Source organism: Lepisosteus platostomus, chromosome 7 (assembly GCF_059453375.1).
Source record: "Lepisosteus platostomus isolate fLepPlt1 chromosome 7, fLepPlt1.hap1, whole genome shotgun sequence".
Classification (NCBI taxonomy): Eukaryota; Metazoa; Chordata; class Actinopteri; order Semionotiformes; family Lepisosteidae; genus Lepisosteus; species Lepisosteus platostomus.
In genome coordinates this window covers 65,747,662-65,765,712 of record NC_142617.1, presented here as the reverse complement: position 1 = coordinate 65,765,712, position 18,051 = coordinate 65,747,662, and positions in this window count along the sequence as shown.

Here is an 18,051-nt window from a genome sequence, read left to right as displayed (position 1 = left end):
AAACTCCGGGGTGCCTGGAGGTCGCGGTGCACCACGCGACAGTTGTATTCCAAAACTAAGTCACTCAAATCACACGAGTACCCAAGCATGCTTGAAACTCATTCAAATGCAAGTGCTTCTATCTGTTGTCTTGATTGTTTCCCACTCATTCCTTTTGGATTGGGGAATATGTCAAAATCCCATGCCCAGAGAACTTCAGATAGAGTTCGCGGAAATGCTCAGTTGACAACCCAGGCAGGGTAAGGATCAGCATTTCCACACTAGTCAGAGAATTTTTATTTTCAGGGATGGATTTTTAGCTCAATTCAAGTTGAAGAAAAGTGGTTTCGTGAAAATCGCAGAAAAATTTTTTTCAGAAACTCCGGGGTGCCTGGAGGTCGCGGTGCACCACGCGACAGTTGTATTCCAAAACCGAGTCACTCAGATCACACGAGCACCCAAGCATGCTTGAAACTCATTCAAATGCAAGTGCTTCTATCTGTTGTCTTGATTGTTTCCCACTCATTCCTTTTGGTTTGGGGAATATGTCAAAATCCCATGCCCAGAGAACTTCAGATAGAGTTCGCGGAAATGCTCAGTGCACAACCCAGGCAGGGTAAGGATCAGCATTTCCACACTACTCAGAGAATTTTTATTTTCAGGGATGGATTTTTAGCTCAATTCAAGTTGAAGAAAAGTGGTTTCGTGAAAATCGCAGAAAATTTTTTTTCAGAAACTCCGGGGTGCCTGGAGGTCGCGGTGCACCACGCGACAGTTGTATTCCAAAACTGAGTCACTCAGATCACACGAGTACCCAAGCATGCTTGAAACTCATTCAAATGCAAGTGCTTCTATCTGTTGTCTTGATTGTTTCCCACTCATTCCTTTTGGTTTGGGGAATATGTCAAAATCCCATGCCCAGAGAACTTCAGATAGAGTTCGCGGAAATGCTCAGTGGACAACTCAGGCAGGGTAAGGATCAGCATTTCCACACTACTCAGAGAATTTTTATTTTCAGGGATGGATTTTTAGCCCAATTCAAGTTGAAGAAAAGTGGTTTCGTGAAAATCGCAGAAAATTTTTTTTCAGAAACTCCGGGGTGCCTGGAGGTTGCGGTGCACCACGCGACAGTTGTATTCCAAAACTGAGTCACTCAGATCACACGAGCACCCAAGCATGCTTGAAACTCATTCAAATGCAAGTGCTTCTATCTGTTGTCTTGATTGTTTCCCACTCATTCCTTTTGGTTGGGGAATATGTCAAAATCCCATGCCCAGAGAACTTCAGATAGAGTTCGCGGAAATGCTCAGTGGACAACCCAGGCAGGGTAAGGATCAGCATTTCCACACTACTCAGAGAATTTTTATTTTCAGGGATGGATTTTTAGCCCAATTCAAGTTGAAGAAAAGTGGTTTCGTGAAAATCGCAGAAATTTTTTTTTCAGAAACTCCGGGGTGCCTGGAGGTCGCGGTGCACCACGCGACAGATGTATTCCAAAACTGAGTCACTCAGATCACACGAGTACCCAAGCATGCTTGAAACTCATTCAAATGCAAGTGCTTCTATCTGTTGTCTTGATTGTTTCCCACTCATTCCTTTTGGTTTGGGGAATATGTCAAAATCCCATGCCCAGAGAACTTAAAATAGAGTTCGCGGAAATTCTCAGTGGACAACCCAGGCAGGGTAAGGATCAGCATTTCCACACTACTCAGAGAATTTTTATTTTCAGGGATGGATTTTTAGCCCAATTCAAGTTGAAGAAAAGTGGTTTCGTGAAAATCGCAGAACATTTTTTTTCAGAAACTCCGGGGTGCCTGGAGGTTGCGGTGCACCACGCGACAGTTGTATTCCAAAACTGAGTCACTCAGATCACACGAGCACCCAAGCATGCTTGAAACTCATTCAAATGCAAGTGCTTCTATCTGTTGTCTTGATTGTTTCCCACTCATTCCTTTTGGTTTGGGGAATATGTCAAAATCCCATGCCCAGAGAACTTCAGATAGAGTTCGCGGAAATGCTCAGTGGACAACCCAGGCAGGGTAAGGATCAGCATTTCCACACTACTCAGAGAATTTTTATTTTCAGGGATGGATTTTTAGCCCAATTCAAGTTGAAGAAAAGTGGTTTCGTGAAAATCGCAGAAAATTTTTTTTCAGAAACTCCGGGGTGCCTGGAGGTCGCGGTGCACCACGCGACAGTTGTATTCCAAAACTAAGTCACTCAAATCACACGAGTACCCAAGCATGCTTGAAACTCATTCAAATGCAAGTGCTTCTATCTTTTGTCTTGATTGTTTCCCACTCATTCCTTTTGGATTGGGGAATATGTCAAAATCCCATGCCCAGAGAACTTCAGATAGAGTTCGCGGAAATGCTCAGTTGACAACCCAGGCAGGGTAAGGATCAGCATTTCCACACTAGTCAGAGAATTTTTATTTTCAGGGATGGATTTTTAGCTCAATTCAAGTTGAAGAAAAGTGGTTTCGTGAAAATCGCAGAAAAATTTTTTTCAGAAACTCCGGGGTGCCTGGAGGTCGCGGTGCACCACGCGACAGTTGTATTCCAAAACCGAGTCACTCAGATCACACGAGCACCCAAGCATGCTTGAAACTCATTCAAATGCAAGTGCTTCTATCTGTTGTCTTGATTGTTTCCCACTCATTCCTTTTGGTTTGGGGAATATGTCAAAATCCCATGCCCAGAGAACTTCAGATAGAGTTCGCGGAAATGCTCAGTGCACAACCCAGGCAGGGTAAGGATCAGCATTTCCACACTACTCAGAGAATTTTTATTTTCAGGGATGGATTTTTAGCTCAATTCAAGTTGAAGAAAAGTGGTTTCGTGAAAATCGCAGAAAATTTTTTTTCAGAAACTCCGGGGTGCCTGGAGGTCGCGGTGCACCACGCGACAGTTGTATTCCAAAACTGAGTCACTCAGATCACACGAGTACCCAAGCATGCTTGAAACTCATTCAAATGCAAGTGCTTCTATCTGTTGTCTTGATTGTTTCCCACTCATTCCTTTTGGTTTGGGGAATATGTCAAAATCCCATGCCCAGAGAACTTCAGATAGAGTTCGCGGAAATGCTCAGTGGACAACTCAGGCAGGGTAAGGATCAGCATTTCCACACTACTCAGAGAATTTTTATTTTCAGGGATGGATTTTTAGCCCAATTCAAGTTGAAGAAAAGTGGTTTCGTGAAAATCGCAGAAAATTTTTTTTCAGAAACTCCGGGGTGCCTGGAGGTTGCGGTGCACCACGCGACAGTTGTATTCCAAAACTGAGTCACTCAGATCACACGAGCACCCAAGCATGCTTGAAACTCATTCAAATGCAAGTGCTTCTATCTGTTGTCTTGATTGTTTCCCACTCATTCCTTTTGGTTGGGGAATATGTCAAAATCCCATGCCCAGAGAACTTCAGATAGAGTTCGCGGAAATGCTCAGTGGACAACCCAGGCAGGGTAAGGATCAGCATTTCCACACTACTCAGAGAATTTTTATTTTCAGGGATGGATTTTTAGCCCAATTCAAGTTGAAGAAAAGTGGTTTCGTGAAAATCGCAGAAATTTTTTTTTCAGAAACTCCGGGGTGCCTGGAGGTCGCGGTGCACCACGCGACAGATGTATTCCAAAACTGAGTCACTCAGATCACACGAGTACCCAAGCATGCTTGAAACTCATTCAAATGCAAGTGCTTCTATCTGTTGTCTTGATTGTTTCCCACTCATTCCTTTTGGTTTGGGGAATATGTCAAAATCCCATGCCCAGAGAACTTAAAATAGAGTTCGCGGAAATTCTCAGTGGACAACCCAGGCAGGGTAAGGATCAGCATTTCCACACTACTCAGAGAATTTTTATTTTCAGGGATGGATTTTTAGCCCAATTCAAGTTGAAGAAAAGTGGTTTCGTGAAAATCGCAGAAAATTTTTTTTCAGAAACTCCGGGGTGCCTGGAGGTCGCGGTGCACCACGCGACAGTTGTATTCCAAAACTAAGTCACTCAGATCACACGAGTACCCAAGCATGCTTGAAACTCATTCAAATGCAAGTGCTTCTATCTGTTGTCTTGATTGTTTCCCACTCATTCCTTTTGGATTGGGGAATATGTCAAAATCCCATGCCCAGAGAACTTCAGATAGAGTTCGCGGAAATGCTCAGTTGACAACCCAGGCAGGGTAAGGATCAGCATTTCCACACTACTCAGAGAATTTTTATTTTCAGGGATGGATTTTTAGCTCAATTCAAGTTGAAGAAAAGTGGTTTCGTGAAAATCGCAGAAAAAATTTTTTCAGAAACTCCGGGGTGCCTGGAGGTCGCGGTGCACCACGCGACAGTTGTATTCCAAAACCGAGTCACTCAGATCACACGAGCACCCAAGCATGCTTGAAACTCATTCAAATGCAAGTGCTTCTATCTGTTGTCTTGATTGTTTCCCACTCATTCCTTTTGGTTTGGGGAATATGTCAAAATCCCATGCCCAGAGAACTTCAGATAGAGTTCGCGGAAATGCTCAGTGCACAACCCAGGCAGGGTAAGGATCAGCATTTCCACACTACTCAGAGAATTTTTATTTTCAGGGATGGATTTTTAGCTCAATTCAAGTTGAAGAACAGTGGTTTCGTGAAAATCGCAGAAAATTTTTTTTCAGAAACTCCGGGGTGCCTGGAGGTCGCGGTGCACCACGCGACAGTTGTATTCCAAAACTGAGTCACTCAGATCACACGAGTACCCAAGCATGCTTGAAACTCATTCAAATGCAAGTGCTTCTATCTGTTGTCTTGATTGTTTCCCACTCATTCCTTTTGGTTTGGGGAATATGTCAAAATCCCATGCCCAGAGAACTTCAGATAGAGTTCGCGGAAATGCTCAGTGGACAACTCAGGCAGGGTAAGGATCAGCATTTCCACACTACTCAGAGAATTTTTATTTTCAGGGATGGATTTTTAGCCCAATTCAAGTTGAAGAAAAGTGGTTTCGTGAAAATCGCAGAAAATTTTTTTTCAGAAACTCCGGGGTGCCTGGAGGTTGCGGTGCACCACGCGACAGTTGTATTCCAAAACTGAGTCACTCAGATCACACGAGCACCCAAGCATGCTTGAAACTCATTCAAATGCAAGTGCTTCTATCTGTTGTCTTGATTGTTTCCCACTCATTCCTTTTGGTTGGGGAATATGTCAAAATCCCATGCCCAGAGAACTTCAGATAGAGTTCGCGGAAATGCTCAGTGGACAACCCAGGCAGGGTAAGGATCAGCATTTCCACACTACTCAGAGAATTTTTATTTTCAGGGATGGATTTTTAGCCCAATTCAAGTTGAAGAAAAGTGGTTTCGTGAAAATCGCAGAAATTTTTTTTTCAGAAACTCCGGGGTGCCTGGAGGTCGCGGTGCACCACGCGACAGATGTATTCCAAAACTGAGTCACTCAGATCACACGAGTACCCAAGCATGCTTGAAACTCATTCAAATGCAAGTGCTTCTATCTGTTGTCTTGATTGTTTCCCACTCATTCCTTTTGGTTTGGGGAATATGTCAAAATCCCATGCCCAGAGAACTTAAAATAGAGTTCGCGGAAATTCTCAGTGGACAACCCAGGCAGGGTAAGGATCAGCATTTCCACACTACTCAGAGAATTTTTATTTTCAGGGATGGATTTTTAGCCCAATTCAAGTTGAAGAAAAGTGGTTTCGTGAAAATCGCAGAAAATTTTTTTTCAGAAACTCCGGGGTGCCTGGAGGTCGCGGTGCACCACGCGACAGTTGTATTCCAAAACTAAGTCACTCAGATCACACGAGTACCCAAGCATGCTTGAAACTCATTCAAATGCAAGTGCTTCTTTCTGTTGTCTTGATTGTTTCCCACTCATTCCTTTTGGATTGGGGAATATGTCAAAATCCCATGCCCAGAGAACTTCAGATAGAGTTCGCGGAAATGCTCAGTTGACAACCCAGGCAGGGTAAGGATCAGCATTTCCACACTACTCAGAGAATTTTTATTTTCAGGGATGGATTTTTAGCTCAATTCAAGTTGAAGAAAAGTGGTTTCGTGAAAATCGCAGAAAAAATTTTTTCAGAAACTCCGGGGTGCCTGGAGGTCGCGGTGCACCACGCGACAGTTGTATTCCAAAACCGAGTCACTCAGATCACACGAGCACCCAAGCATGCTTGAAACTCATTCAAATGCAAGTGCTTCTATCTGTTGTCTTGATTGTTTCCCACTCATTCCTTTTGGTTTGGGGAATATGTCAAAATCCCATGCCCAGAGAACTTCAGATAGAGTTCGCGGAAATGCTCAGTGCACAACCCAGGCAGGGTAAGGATCAGCATTTCCACACTACTCAGAGAATTTTTATTTTCAGGGATGGATTTTTAGCTCAATTCAAGTTGAAGAAAAGTGGTTTCGTGAAAATCGAAGAAAATTTTTTTTCAGAAACTCCGGGGTGCCTGGAGGTCGCGGTGCACCACGCGACAGTTGTATTCCAAAACTGAGTCACTCAGATCACACGAGTACCCAAGCATGCTTGAAACTCATTCAAATGCAAGTGCTTCTATCTGTTGTTTTGATTGTTTCCCACTCATTCCTTTTGGTTTGGGGAATATGTCAAAATCCCATGCCCAGAGAACTTCAGATAGAGTTCGCGGAAATGCTCAGTGGACAACCCAGGCAGGGTAAGGATCAGCATTTCCACACAACTCAAAGAATTTTTATTTTCAGGGATGGATTTTTAGCTCAATTCAAGTTGAAGAAAAGTGGTTTCGTGAAAATCGCAGAAATTTTTTTTTCAGAAACTCCGGGTTGCCTGGAGGTCGCGGTTCACCACACGACAGTTGTATTCCAAAACTGAGTCACTCAGATAACACGAGTACCCAAGCATGCTTGAAACTCATTCAAATGCAAGTGCTTCTATCTGTTGTCTTGATTGTTTCCCACTCATTCCTTTTGGTTTGGGGAATATGTCAAAATCACATGCCCAGAGAACTTCAGATAGAGTTCGCGGAAATGCTCAGTGGACAACCCAGGCAGGGTAAGGATCAGCATTTCCACACTACTCAGAGAATTTTTATTTTCAGGGATGGATTTTTAGCCCAATTCAAGTTGAAGAAAAGTGGTTTCGTGAAAATCGTAGAAAATTTTTTTTCAGAAACTCCGGGGTGCCTGGAGGTCGCGGTGCACCACGCGACAGTTGTATTCCAAAACTGAGTCACTCAGATCACACGAGTACCCAAGCATGCTTGAAACTCATTCAAATGCAAGTGCTTCTATCTGTTGTCTTGATTGTTTCCCACTCATTCCTTTTGGTTTGGGGAATATGTCAAAATCCCATGCCCAGAGAACTTCAGATAGAGTTCGCGGAAATGCTCAGTTGACAACCCAGGCAGGGTAAGGATCAGCATTTCCACACTACACAGAGAATTTTTATTTTCAGGGATGGATTTTTAGCCTAATTCAAGTTGAAGAAAAGTGGTTTCGTGAAAATCGCAGAAAATTTTTTTTCAGAAACTCCAGGGTGCCTGGAGGTCGCGGTGCACCACGCGACAGTTGTATTCCAAAACCGAGTCACTCAGATCACACGAGCACCCAAGCATGCTTGAAACTCATTCAAATGCAAGTGCTTCTATCTGTTGTCTTGATTGTTTCCCACTCATTCCTTTTGGTTTGGGGAATATGTCAAAATCCCATGCCCAGAAAACTTCAGATAGAGTTCGCGGAAATGCTCAGTGCACAACCCAGGCAGGGTAAGGATCAGCATTTCCACACTACTCAGAGAATTTTTATTTTCAGGGATGGATTTTTAGCCCAATTCAAGTTGAAGAAAAGTGGTTTCGTGAAAATCGCAGAAAATTTTTTTTCAGAAACTCCGGGGTGCCTGGAGGTCGCGGTGCACCACGCGACAGTTGTATTCCAAAACCGAGTCACTCAGATCACACGAGCACCCAAGCATGCTTGAAACTCATTCAAATGCAAGTGCTTCTATCTGTTGTCTTGATTGTTTCCCACTCATTCCTTTTGGTTTGGGGAATATGTCAAAATCCCATGCCCAGAGAACTTCAGATAGAGTTCGCGGAAATGCTCAGTGGACAACCCAGGCAGGGTAAGGATCAGCATTTCCACACTACTCAGAGAATTTTTATTTTCAGGGATGGATTTTTAGCCCAATTCAAGTTGAAGAAAAGTGGTTCCTTGAAAATCACAGAAAATTTTTTTTCAGAAACTCCGGGGTGCCTGGAGGTTGCGGTGCACCACGCGACAGTTGTATTCCAAAACTGAGTCACTCAGATCACACGAGCACCCAAGCATGCTTGAAACTCATTCAAATGCAAGTGCTTCTATCTGTTGTCTTGATTGTTTCCCACTCATTCCTTTTGGTTTGGGGAATATGTCAAAATCCCATGCCCAGAGAACTTCAGATAGAGTTCGCGGAATGCTCAGTGGACAACCCAGGCAGGGTAAGGATCAGCATTTCCACACTACTCAGAGAATTTTTATTTTCAGGGATGGATTTTTAGCCCAATTCAAGTTGAAGAAAAGTGGTTTCGTGAAAATCGCAGAAATTTTTTTTTCAGAAACTCCGGGGTGCCTGGAGGTCGCGGTGCACCACGCGACAGTTGTATTCCAAAACTGAGTCACTCAGATCACACGAGTACCCAAGCATGCTTAAAACTCATTCAAATGCAAGTGCTTCTATCTGTTGTCTTGATTGTTTCCCACTCATTCCTTTTGGTTTGGGGAATATGTCAAAATCCCATGCCCAGAGAACTTAAAATAGAGTTCGCGGAAATGCTCAGTTGACAACCCAGGCAGGGTAAGGATCAGCATTTCCACACTACTCAGAGAATTTTTATTTTCAGGGATGGATTTTTAGCCCAATTCAAGTTGAAGAAAAGTGGTTTCGTGAAAATCGCAGAAATTTTTTTTTCAGAAACTCCGGGGTGCCTGGAGGTCGCGGTGCACCACGCGACAGTTGTATTCCAAAACTAAGTCACTCAGATCACACGAGTACCCAAGCATGCTTGAAACTCATTCAAATGCAAGTGCTTCTATCTGTTGTCTTGATTGTTTCCCACTCATTCCTTTTGGATTGGGGAATATGTCAAAATCCCATGCACAGAGAACTTCAGATAGAGTTCGCGGAAATGCTCAGTGGACAACCCAGGCAGGGTAAGGATCAGCATTTCCACACTACTCAGAGAATTTTTATTTTCAGGGATGGATTTTTAGCTCAATTCAAGTTGAAGAAAAGTGGTTTCGTGAAAATCGCAGAAAAATTTTTTTCAGAAACTCCGGGGTGCCTGGAGGTCGCGGTGCACCACGCGACAGTTGTATTCCAAAACCGAGTCACTCAGATCACACGAGCACCCAAGCATGCTTGAAACTCATTCAAATGCAAGTGCTTCTATCTGTTGTCTTGATTGTTTCCCACTCATTCCTTTTGGTTTGGGGAATATGTCAAAATCCCATGCCCAGAGAACTTCAGATAGAGTTCGCGGAAATGCTCAGTGCACAACCCAGGCAGGGTAAGGATCAGCATTTCCACACAACTCAAAGAATTTTTAATTTCAGGGATGGATTTTTAGCTCAATTCAAGTTGATGAAAAGTGGTTTCGTGAAAATCGCAGAAAATTTTTTTTCAGAAACTCCGGGGTGCCTGGAGGTCGCGGTGCACCACGCGACAGTTGTATTCCAAAACCGAGTCACTCAGATCACACGAGCACCCAAGCATGCTTGAAACTCATTCAAATGCAAGTGCTTCTATCTGTTGTCTTGATTGTTTCCCACTCATTCCTTTTGGTTTGGGGAATATGTCAAAATCCCATGCCCAGAGAACTTCAGATAGAGTTCGCGGAAATGCTCAGTGGACAACCCAGGCAGGGTAAGGATCAGCATTTCCACACTACTCAGAGAATTTTTATTTTCAGGGATGGATTTTTAGCCCAATTCAAGTTGAAGAAAAGTGGTTCCTTGAAAATCACAGAAAATTTTTTTTCAGAAACTCCGGGGTGCCTGGAGGTTGCGGTGCACCACGCGACAGTTGTATTCCAAAACTGAGTCACTCAGATCACACGAGCACCCAAGCATGCTTGAAACTCATTCAAATGCAAGTGCTTCTATCTGTTGTCTTGATTGTTTCCCACTCATTCCTTTTGGTTTGGGGAATATGTCAAAATCCCATGCCCAGAGAACTTCAGATAGAGTTCGCGGAATGCTCAGTGGACAACCCAGGCAGGGTAAGGATCAGCATTTCCACACTACTCAGAGAATTTTTATTTTCAGGGATGGATTTTTAGCCCAATTCAAGTTGAAGAAAAGTGGTTTCGTGAAAATCGCAGAAATTTTTTTTTCAGAAACTCCGGGGTGCCTGGAGGTCGCGGTGCACCACGCGACAGTTGTATTCCAAAACTGAGTCACTCAGATCACACGAGTACCCAAGCATGCTTAAAACTCATTCAAATGCAAGTGCTTCTATCTGTTGTCTTGATTGTTTCCCACTCATTCCTTTTGGTTTGGGGAATATGTCAAAATCCCATGCCCAGAGAACTTAAAATAGAGTTCGCGGAAATGCTCAGTGGACAACCCAGGCAGGGTAAGGATCAGCATTTCCACACTACTCAGAGAATTTTTATTTTCAGGGATGGATTTTTAGCCCAATTCAAGTTGAAGAAAAGTGGTTTCGTGAAAATCGCAGAAATTTTTTTTTCAGAAACTCCGGGGTGCCTGGAGGTCGCGGTGCACCACGCGACAGTTGTATTCCAAAACTAAGTCACTCAGATCACACGAGTACCCAAGCATGCTTGAAACTCATTCAAATGCAAGTGCTTCTATCTGTTGTCTTGATTGTTTCCCACTCATTCCTTTTGGATTGGGGAATATGTCAAAATCCCATGCACAGAGAACTTCAGATAGAGTTCGCGGAAATGCTCAGTGGACAACCCAGGCAGGGTAAGGATCAGCATTTCCACACTACTCAGAGAATTTTTATTTTCAGGGATGGATTTTTAGCTCAATTCAAGTTGAAGAAAAGTGGTTTCGTGAAAATCGCAGAAAAATTTTTTTCAGAAACTCCGGGGTGCCTGGAGGTCGCGGTGCACCACGCGACAGTTGTATTCCAAAACCGAGTCACTCAGATCACACGAGCACCCAAGCATGCTTGAAACTCATTCAAATGCAAGTGCTTCTATCTGTTGTCTTGATTGTTTCCCACTCATTCCTTTTGGTTTGGGGAATATGTCAAAATCCCATGCCCAGAGAACTTCAGATAGAGTTCGCGGAAATGCTCAGTGCACAACCCAGGCAGGGTAAGGATCAGCATTTCCACACAACTCAAAGAATTTTTAATTTCAGGGATGGATTTTTAGCTCAATTCAAGTTGAAGAAAAGTGGTTTCGTGAAAATCGCAGAAAATTTTTTTTCAGAAACTCCGGGGTGCCTGGAGGTCGCGGTGCACCACGCGACAGTTGTATTCCAAAACTGAGTCACTCAGATCACACGAGTACCCAAGCATGCTTGAAACTCATTCAAATGCAAGTGCTTCTATCTGTTGTTTTGATTGTTTCCCACTCATTCCTTTTGGTTTGGGGAATATGTCAAAATCCCATGCCCAGAGAACTTCAGATAGAGTTCGCGGAAATGCTCAGTGGACAACCCAGGCAGGGTAAGGATCAGCATTTCCACACAACTCAAAGAATTTTTATTTTCAGGGATGGATTTTTAGCTCAATTCAAGTTGAAGAAAAGTGGTTTCGTGAAAATCGCAGAAATTTTTTTTTCAGAAACTCCGGGGTGCCTGGAGGTCGCGGTTCACCACGCGACAGTTGTATTCCAAAACTGAGTCACTCAGATAACACGAGTACCCAAGCATGCTTGAAACTCATTCAAATGCAAGTGCTTCTATCTGTTGTCTTGATTGTTTCCCACTCATTCCTTTTGGTTTGGGGAATATGTCAAAATCCCATGCCCAGAGAACTTCAGATAGAGTTCGCGGAAATGCTCAGTGGACAACCCAGGCAGGGTAAGGATCAGCATTTCCACACTACTCAGAGAATTTTTATTTTCAGGGATGGATTTTTAGCCCAATTCAAGTTGAAGAAAAGTGGTTTCGTGAAAATCGCAGAAAATTTTTTTTCAGAAACTCCGGGGTGCCTGGAGGTCGCGGTGCACCACGCGACAGTTGTATTCCAAAACTGAGTCACTCAGATCACACGAGTACCCAAGCATGCTTGAAACTCATTCAAATGCAAGTGCTTCTATCTGTTGTCTTGATTGTTTCCCACTCATTCCTTTTGGTTTGGGGAATATGTCAAAATCCCATGCCCAGAGAACTTCAGATAGAGTTCGCGGAAATGCTCAGTTGACAACCCAGGCAGGGTAAGGATCAGCATTTCCACACTACTCAGAGAATTTTTATTTTCAGGGATGGATTTTTAGCCCAATTCAAGTTGAAGAAAAGTGGTTTCGTGAAAATCGCAGAAAATTTTTTTTCAGAAACTCCGGGGTGCCTGGAGGTCGCGGTGCACCACGCGACAGTTGTATTCCAAAACCGAGTCACTCAGATCACACGAGCACCCAAGCATGCTTGAAACTCATTCAAATGCAAGTGCTTCTATCTGTTGTCTTGATTGTTTCCCACTCATTCCTTTTGGTTTGGGGAATATGTCAAAATCCCATGCCCAGAGAACTTCAGATAGAGTTCGCGGAAATGCTCAGTGCACAACCCAGGCAGGGTAAGGATCAGCATTTCCACATTACTCAGAGAATTTTTATTTTCAGGGATGGATTTTTAGCCCAATTCAAGTTGAAGAAAAGTGGTTTCGTGAAAATCGCAGAAATTTTTTTTTCAGAAACTCCGGGGTGCCTGGAGGTCGCGGTGCACCACGCGACAGTTGTATTCCAAAACTGAGTCACTCAGATCACACGAGTACCCAAGCATGCTTGAAACTCATTCAAATGCAAGTGCTTCTATCTGTTGTCTTGATTGTTTCCCACTCATTCCTTTTGGTTTGGGGAATATATCAAAATCCCATGCCCAGAGAACTTCAGATAGAGTTCGCGGAAATGCTCAGTGCACAACCCAGGCAGGGTAAGGATCAGCATTTCCACATTACTCAGAGAATTTTTATTTTCAGGGATGGATTTTTAGCCCAATTCAAGTTGAAGAAAAGTGGTTTCGTGAAAATCGCAGAAATTTTTTTTTCAGAAACTCCGGGGTGCCTGGAGGTCGCGGTGCACCACGCGACAGTTGTATTCCAAAACTGAGTCACTCAGATCACACGAGTACCCAAGCATGCTTGAAACTCATTCAAATGCAAGTGCTTCTATCTGTTGTCTTGATTGTTTCCCACTCATTCCTTTTGGTTTGGGGAATATGTCAAAATCCCATGCCCAGAGAACTTCAGATAGAGTTCGCGGAAATGCTCAGTTGACAACCCAGGCAGGGTAAGGATCAGCATTTCCACACTACTCAGAGAATTTTTATTTTCAGGGATGGATTTTTAGCTCAATTCAAGTTGAAGAAAAGTGGTTTCGTGAAAATCGCAGAAAATTTTTTTTCAGAAACTCCGGGGTGCCTGGAGGTCGCGGTGCACCACGCGACAGTTGTATTCCAAAACCGAGTCACTCAGATCACACGAGCACCCAAGCATGCTTGAAACTCATTCAAATGCAAGTGCTTCTATCTGTTGTCTTGATTGTTTCCCACTCATTCCTTTTGGTTTGGGGAATATGTCAAAATCCCATGCCCAGAGAACTTCAGATAGAGTTCGCGGAAATGCTCAGTGGACAACCCAGGCAGGGTAAGGATCAGCATTTCCACACTACTCAGAGAATTTTTATTTTCAGGGATGGATTTTTAGCCCAATTCAAGTTGAAGAAAAGTGGTTTCGTGAAAATAGCAGAAAAATTTTTTTCAGAAACTCCGGGGTGCCTGGAGGTCGCGGTGCACCACGCGACAGTTGTATTCCAAAACTGAGTCACTCAGATCACACGAGTACCCAAGCATGCTTGAAACTCATTCAAATGCAAGTGCTTCTATCTGTTGTCTTGATTGTTTCCCACTCATTCCTTTTGGATTGGGGAATATGTCAAAATCCCATGCCCAGAGAACTTCAGATAGAGTTCTCGGAAATGCTCAGTTGACAACCTAGGCAGGGTAAGGATCAGCATTTCCACACTACTCAGAGAATTTTTATTTTCAGGGATGGATTTTTAGCTCAATTCAAGTTGAAGAAAAGTGGTTTCGTGAAAATCGCAGAAAATTTTTTTTCAGAAACTCCGGGGTGCCTGGAGGTCGCGGTACACCACGCGACAGTTGTATTCCAAAACCGAGTCACTCAGATCACACGAGCACCCAAGCATGCTTGAAACTCATTCAAATGCAAGTGCTTCTATCTGTTGTCTTGATTGTTTCCCACTCATTCCTTTTGGTTTGGGGAATATATCAAAATCCCATGCCCAGAGAACTTCAGATAGAGTTCGCGGAAATGCTCAGTGCACAACCCAGGCAGGGTAAGGATCAGCATTTCCACACTAGTCAGAGAATTTTTATTTTCAGGGATGGATTTTTAGCCCAATTCAAGTTGAAGAAAAGTGGTTTCGTGAAAATCGCAGAAAATTTTTTTTCAGAAACTCCGGGGTGCCTGGAGGTCGCGGTGCACCACGCGACAGTTGTATTCCAAAACTGAGTCACTCAGATCACACGAGTACCCAAGCATGCTTGAAACTCATTCAAATGCAAGTGCTTCTATCTGTTGTCTTGATTGTTTCCCACTCATTCCTTTTGGTTTGGGGAATATGTCAAAATCCCATGCCCAGAGAACTTCAGATAGAGTTCGCGGAAATGCTCAGTGGACAACTCAGGCAGGGTAAGGATCAGCATTTCCACACTACTCAGAGAATTTTTATTTTCAGGGATGGATTTTTAGCCCAATTCAAGTTGAAGAAAAGTGGTTTCGTGAAAATCGCAGAAAATTTTTTTTCAGAAACTCCGGGGTGCCTGGAGGTCGCGGTGCACCACGCGACAGTTGTATTCCAAAACTGAGTCATTCAGATCACACGAGCACCCAAGCATGCTTGAAACTCATTCAAATGCAAGTGCTTCTATCTGTTGTCTTGATTGTTTCCCACTCATTCCTTTTGGTTTGGGGAATATGTCAAAATCCCATGCCCAGAGAACTTCAGATAGAGTTCGCGGAAATGCTCAGTGGACAACCCAGGCAGGGTAAGGATCAGCATTTCCACACTACTCAGAGAATTTTTATTTTCAGGGATGGATTTTTAGCCCAATTGAAGTTGAAGAAAAGTGGTTTCGTGAAAATCGCAGAAAAATTTTTTTCAGAAACTCCGGGGTGCCTGGAGGTCGCGGTGCACCACGCGACAGTTGTATTCCAAAACTGAGTCACTCAGATCACACGAGTACCCAAGCATGCTTGAAACTCATTCAAATGCAAGTGCTTCTATCTGTTGTCTTGATTGTTTCCCACTCATTCCTTTTGGTTTGGGGAATATGTCAAAATCCCATGCCCAGAGAACTTCAGATAGAGTTCGCGGAAATGCTCAGTGGACAACTCAGGCAGGGTAAGGATCAGCATTTCCACACTACTCAGAGAATTTTTATTTTCAGGGATGGATTTTTAGCCCAATTCAAGTTGAAGAAAAGTGGTTTCGTGAAAATCGCAGAACATTTTTTTTCAGAAACTCCGGGGTGCCTGGAGGTTGCGGTGCACCACGCGACAGTTGTATTCCAAAACTGAGTCACTCAGATCACACGAGCACCCAAGCATGCTTGAAACTCATTCAAATGCAAGTGCTTCTATCTGTTGTCTTGATTGTTTCCCACTCATTCCTTTTGGTTTGGGGAATATGTCAAAATCCCATGCCCAGAGAACTTAAAATAGAGTTCGCGGAAATGCTCAGTGGACAACCCAGGCAGGGTAAGGATCAGCATTTCCACACTACTCAGAGAATTTTTATTTTCAGGGATGGATTTTTAGCCCAATTCAAGTTGAAGAAAAGTGGTTTCGTGAAAATCGCAGAACATTTTTTTTCAGAAACTCCGGGGTGCCTGGAGGTCGCGGTGCACCACGCGACAGTTGTATTCCAAAACTAAGTCACTCAGATCACACGAGTACCCAAGCATGCTTGAAACTCATTCAAATGCAAGTGCTTCTATCTGTTGTCTTGATTGTTTCCCACTCATTCCTTTTGGATTGGGGAATATGTCAAAATCCCATGCCCAGAGAACTTCAGATAGAGTTCGCGGAAATGCTCAGTTGACAACCCAGGCAGGGTAAGGATCAGCATTTCCACACTACTCAGAGAATTTTTATTTTCAGGGATGGATTTTTAGCTCAATTCAAGTTGAAGAAAAGTGGTTTCGTGAAAATCGCAGAAATTTTTTTTTCAGAAACTCCGGGGTGCCAGGAGGTCGCGGTACACCACGCGACAGTTGTATTCCAAAACCGAGTCACTCAGATCACACGAGCACCCAAGCATGCTTGAAACTCATTCAAATGCAAGTGCTTCTATCTGTTGTCTTGATTGTTTCCCACTCATTCCTTTTGGTTTGGGGAATATGTCAAAATCCCATGCCCAGAGAACATCAGATAGAGTTCGCGGAAATGCTCAGTGCACAACCCAGGCAGGGTAAGGATCAGCATTTCCACACTAGTCAGAGAATTTTTATTTTCAGGGATGGATTTTTAGCCCAATTCAAGTTGAAGAAAAGTGGTTTCGTGAAAATCGCAGAAAATTTTTTTTCAGAAACTCCGGGGTGCCTGGAGGTTGCGGTGCACCACGAGACAGTTGTATTCCAAAACTGAGTCACTCAGATCACACGAGCACCCAAGCATGCTTGAAACTCATTCAAATGCAAGTGCTTCTATCTGTTGTCTTGATTGTTTCCCACTCATTCCTTTTGGTTTGGGGAATATGTCAAAATCCCATGCCCAGAGAACTTCAGATAGAGTTCGCGGAAATGCTCAGTGGACAACCCAGGCAGGGTAAGGATCAGCATTTCCACACTACTCAGAGAATTTTTATTTTCAGGGATGGATTTTTAGCCCAATTCTAGTTGAAGAAAAGTGGTTTCGTGAAAATCGCAGAAATTTTTTTTTCAGAAACTCCGGGGTGCCTGGAGGTCGCGGTGCACCACGCGACAGTTGTATTCCAAAACTGAGTCATTCAGATCACACGAGCACCCAAGCATGCTTGAAACTCATTCAAATGCAAGTGCTTCTATCTGTTGTCTTGATTGTTTCCCACTCATTCCTTTTGGTTTGGGGAATATGTCAAAATCCCATGCCCAGAGAACTTCAGATAGAGTTCGCGGAAATGCTCAGTGGACAACCCAGGCAGGGTAAGGATCAGCATTTCCACACTACTCAGAGAATTTTTATTTTCAGGGATGGATTTTTAGCCCAATTGAAGTTGAAGAAAAGTGGTTTCGTGAAAATCGCAGAAAATTTTTTTTCAGAAACTCCGGGGTGCCTGGAGGTCGCGATGCACCACGCGACAGTTGTATTCCAAAACCGAGTCACTCAGATCACACGAGCACCCAAGCATGCTTGAAACTCATTCAAATGCAAGTGCTTCTATCTGTTGTCTTGATTGTTTCCCACTCATTACTTTTGGTTTGGGGAATATGTCAAAATCCCATGCCCAGAGAACTTCAGATAGAGTTCGCGGAAATGCTCAGTGCACAACCCAGGCAGGGTAAGGATCAGCATTTCCACACTACTCAGAGAATTTTTATTTTCAGGGATGGATTTTTAGCCCAATTCAAGTTGAAGAAAAGTGGTTTCGTGAAAATCGCAGAAAATGTTTTTTCAGAAACTCCGGGGTGCCTGGAGGTCGCGGTGCACCACGCGACAGTTGTATTCCAAAACCGAGTCACTCAGATCACACGAGCACCCAAGCATGCTTGAAACTCATTCAAATGCAAGTGCTTCTATCTGTTGTCTTGATTGTTTCCCACTCATTCCTTTTGGTTTGGGGAATATGTCAAAATCCCATGCCCAGAGAACTTCAGATAGAGTTCGCGGAAATGCTCAGTGGACAACCCAGGCAGGGTAAGGATCAGCATTTC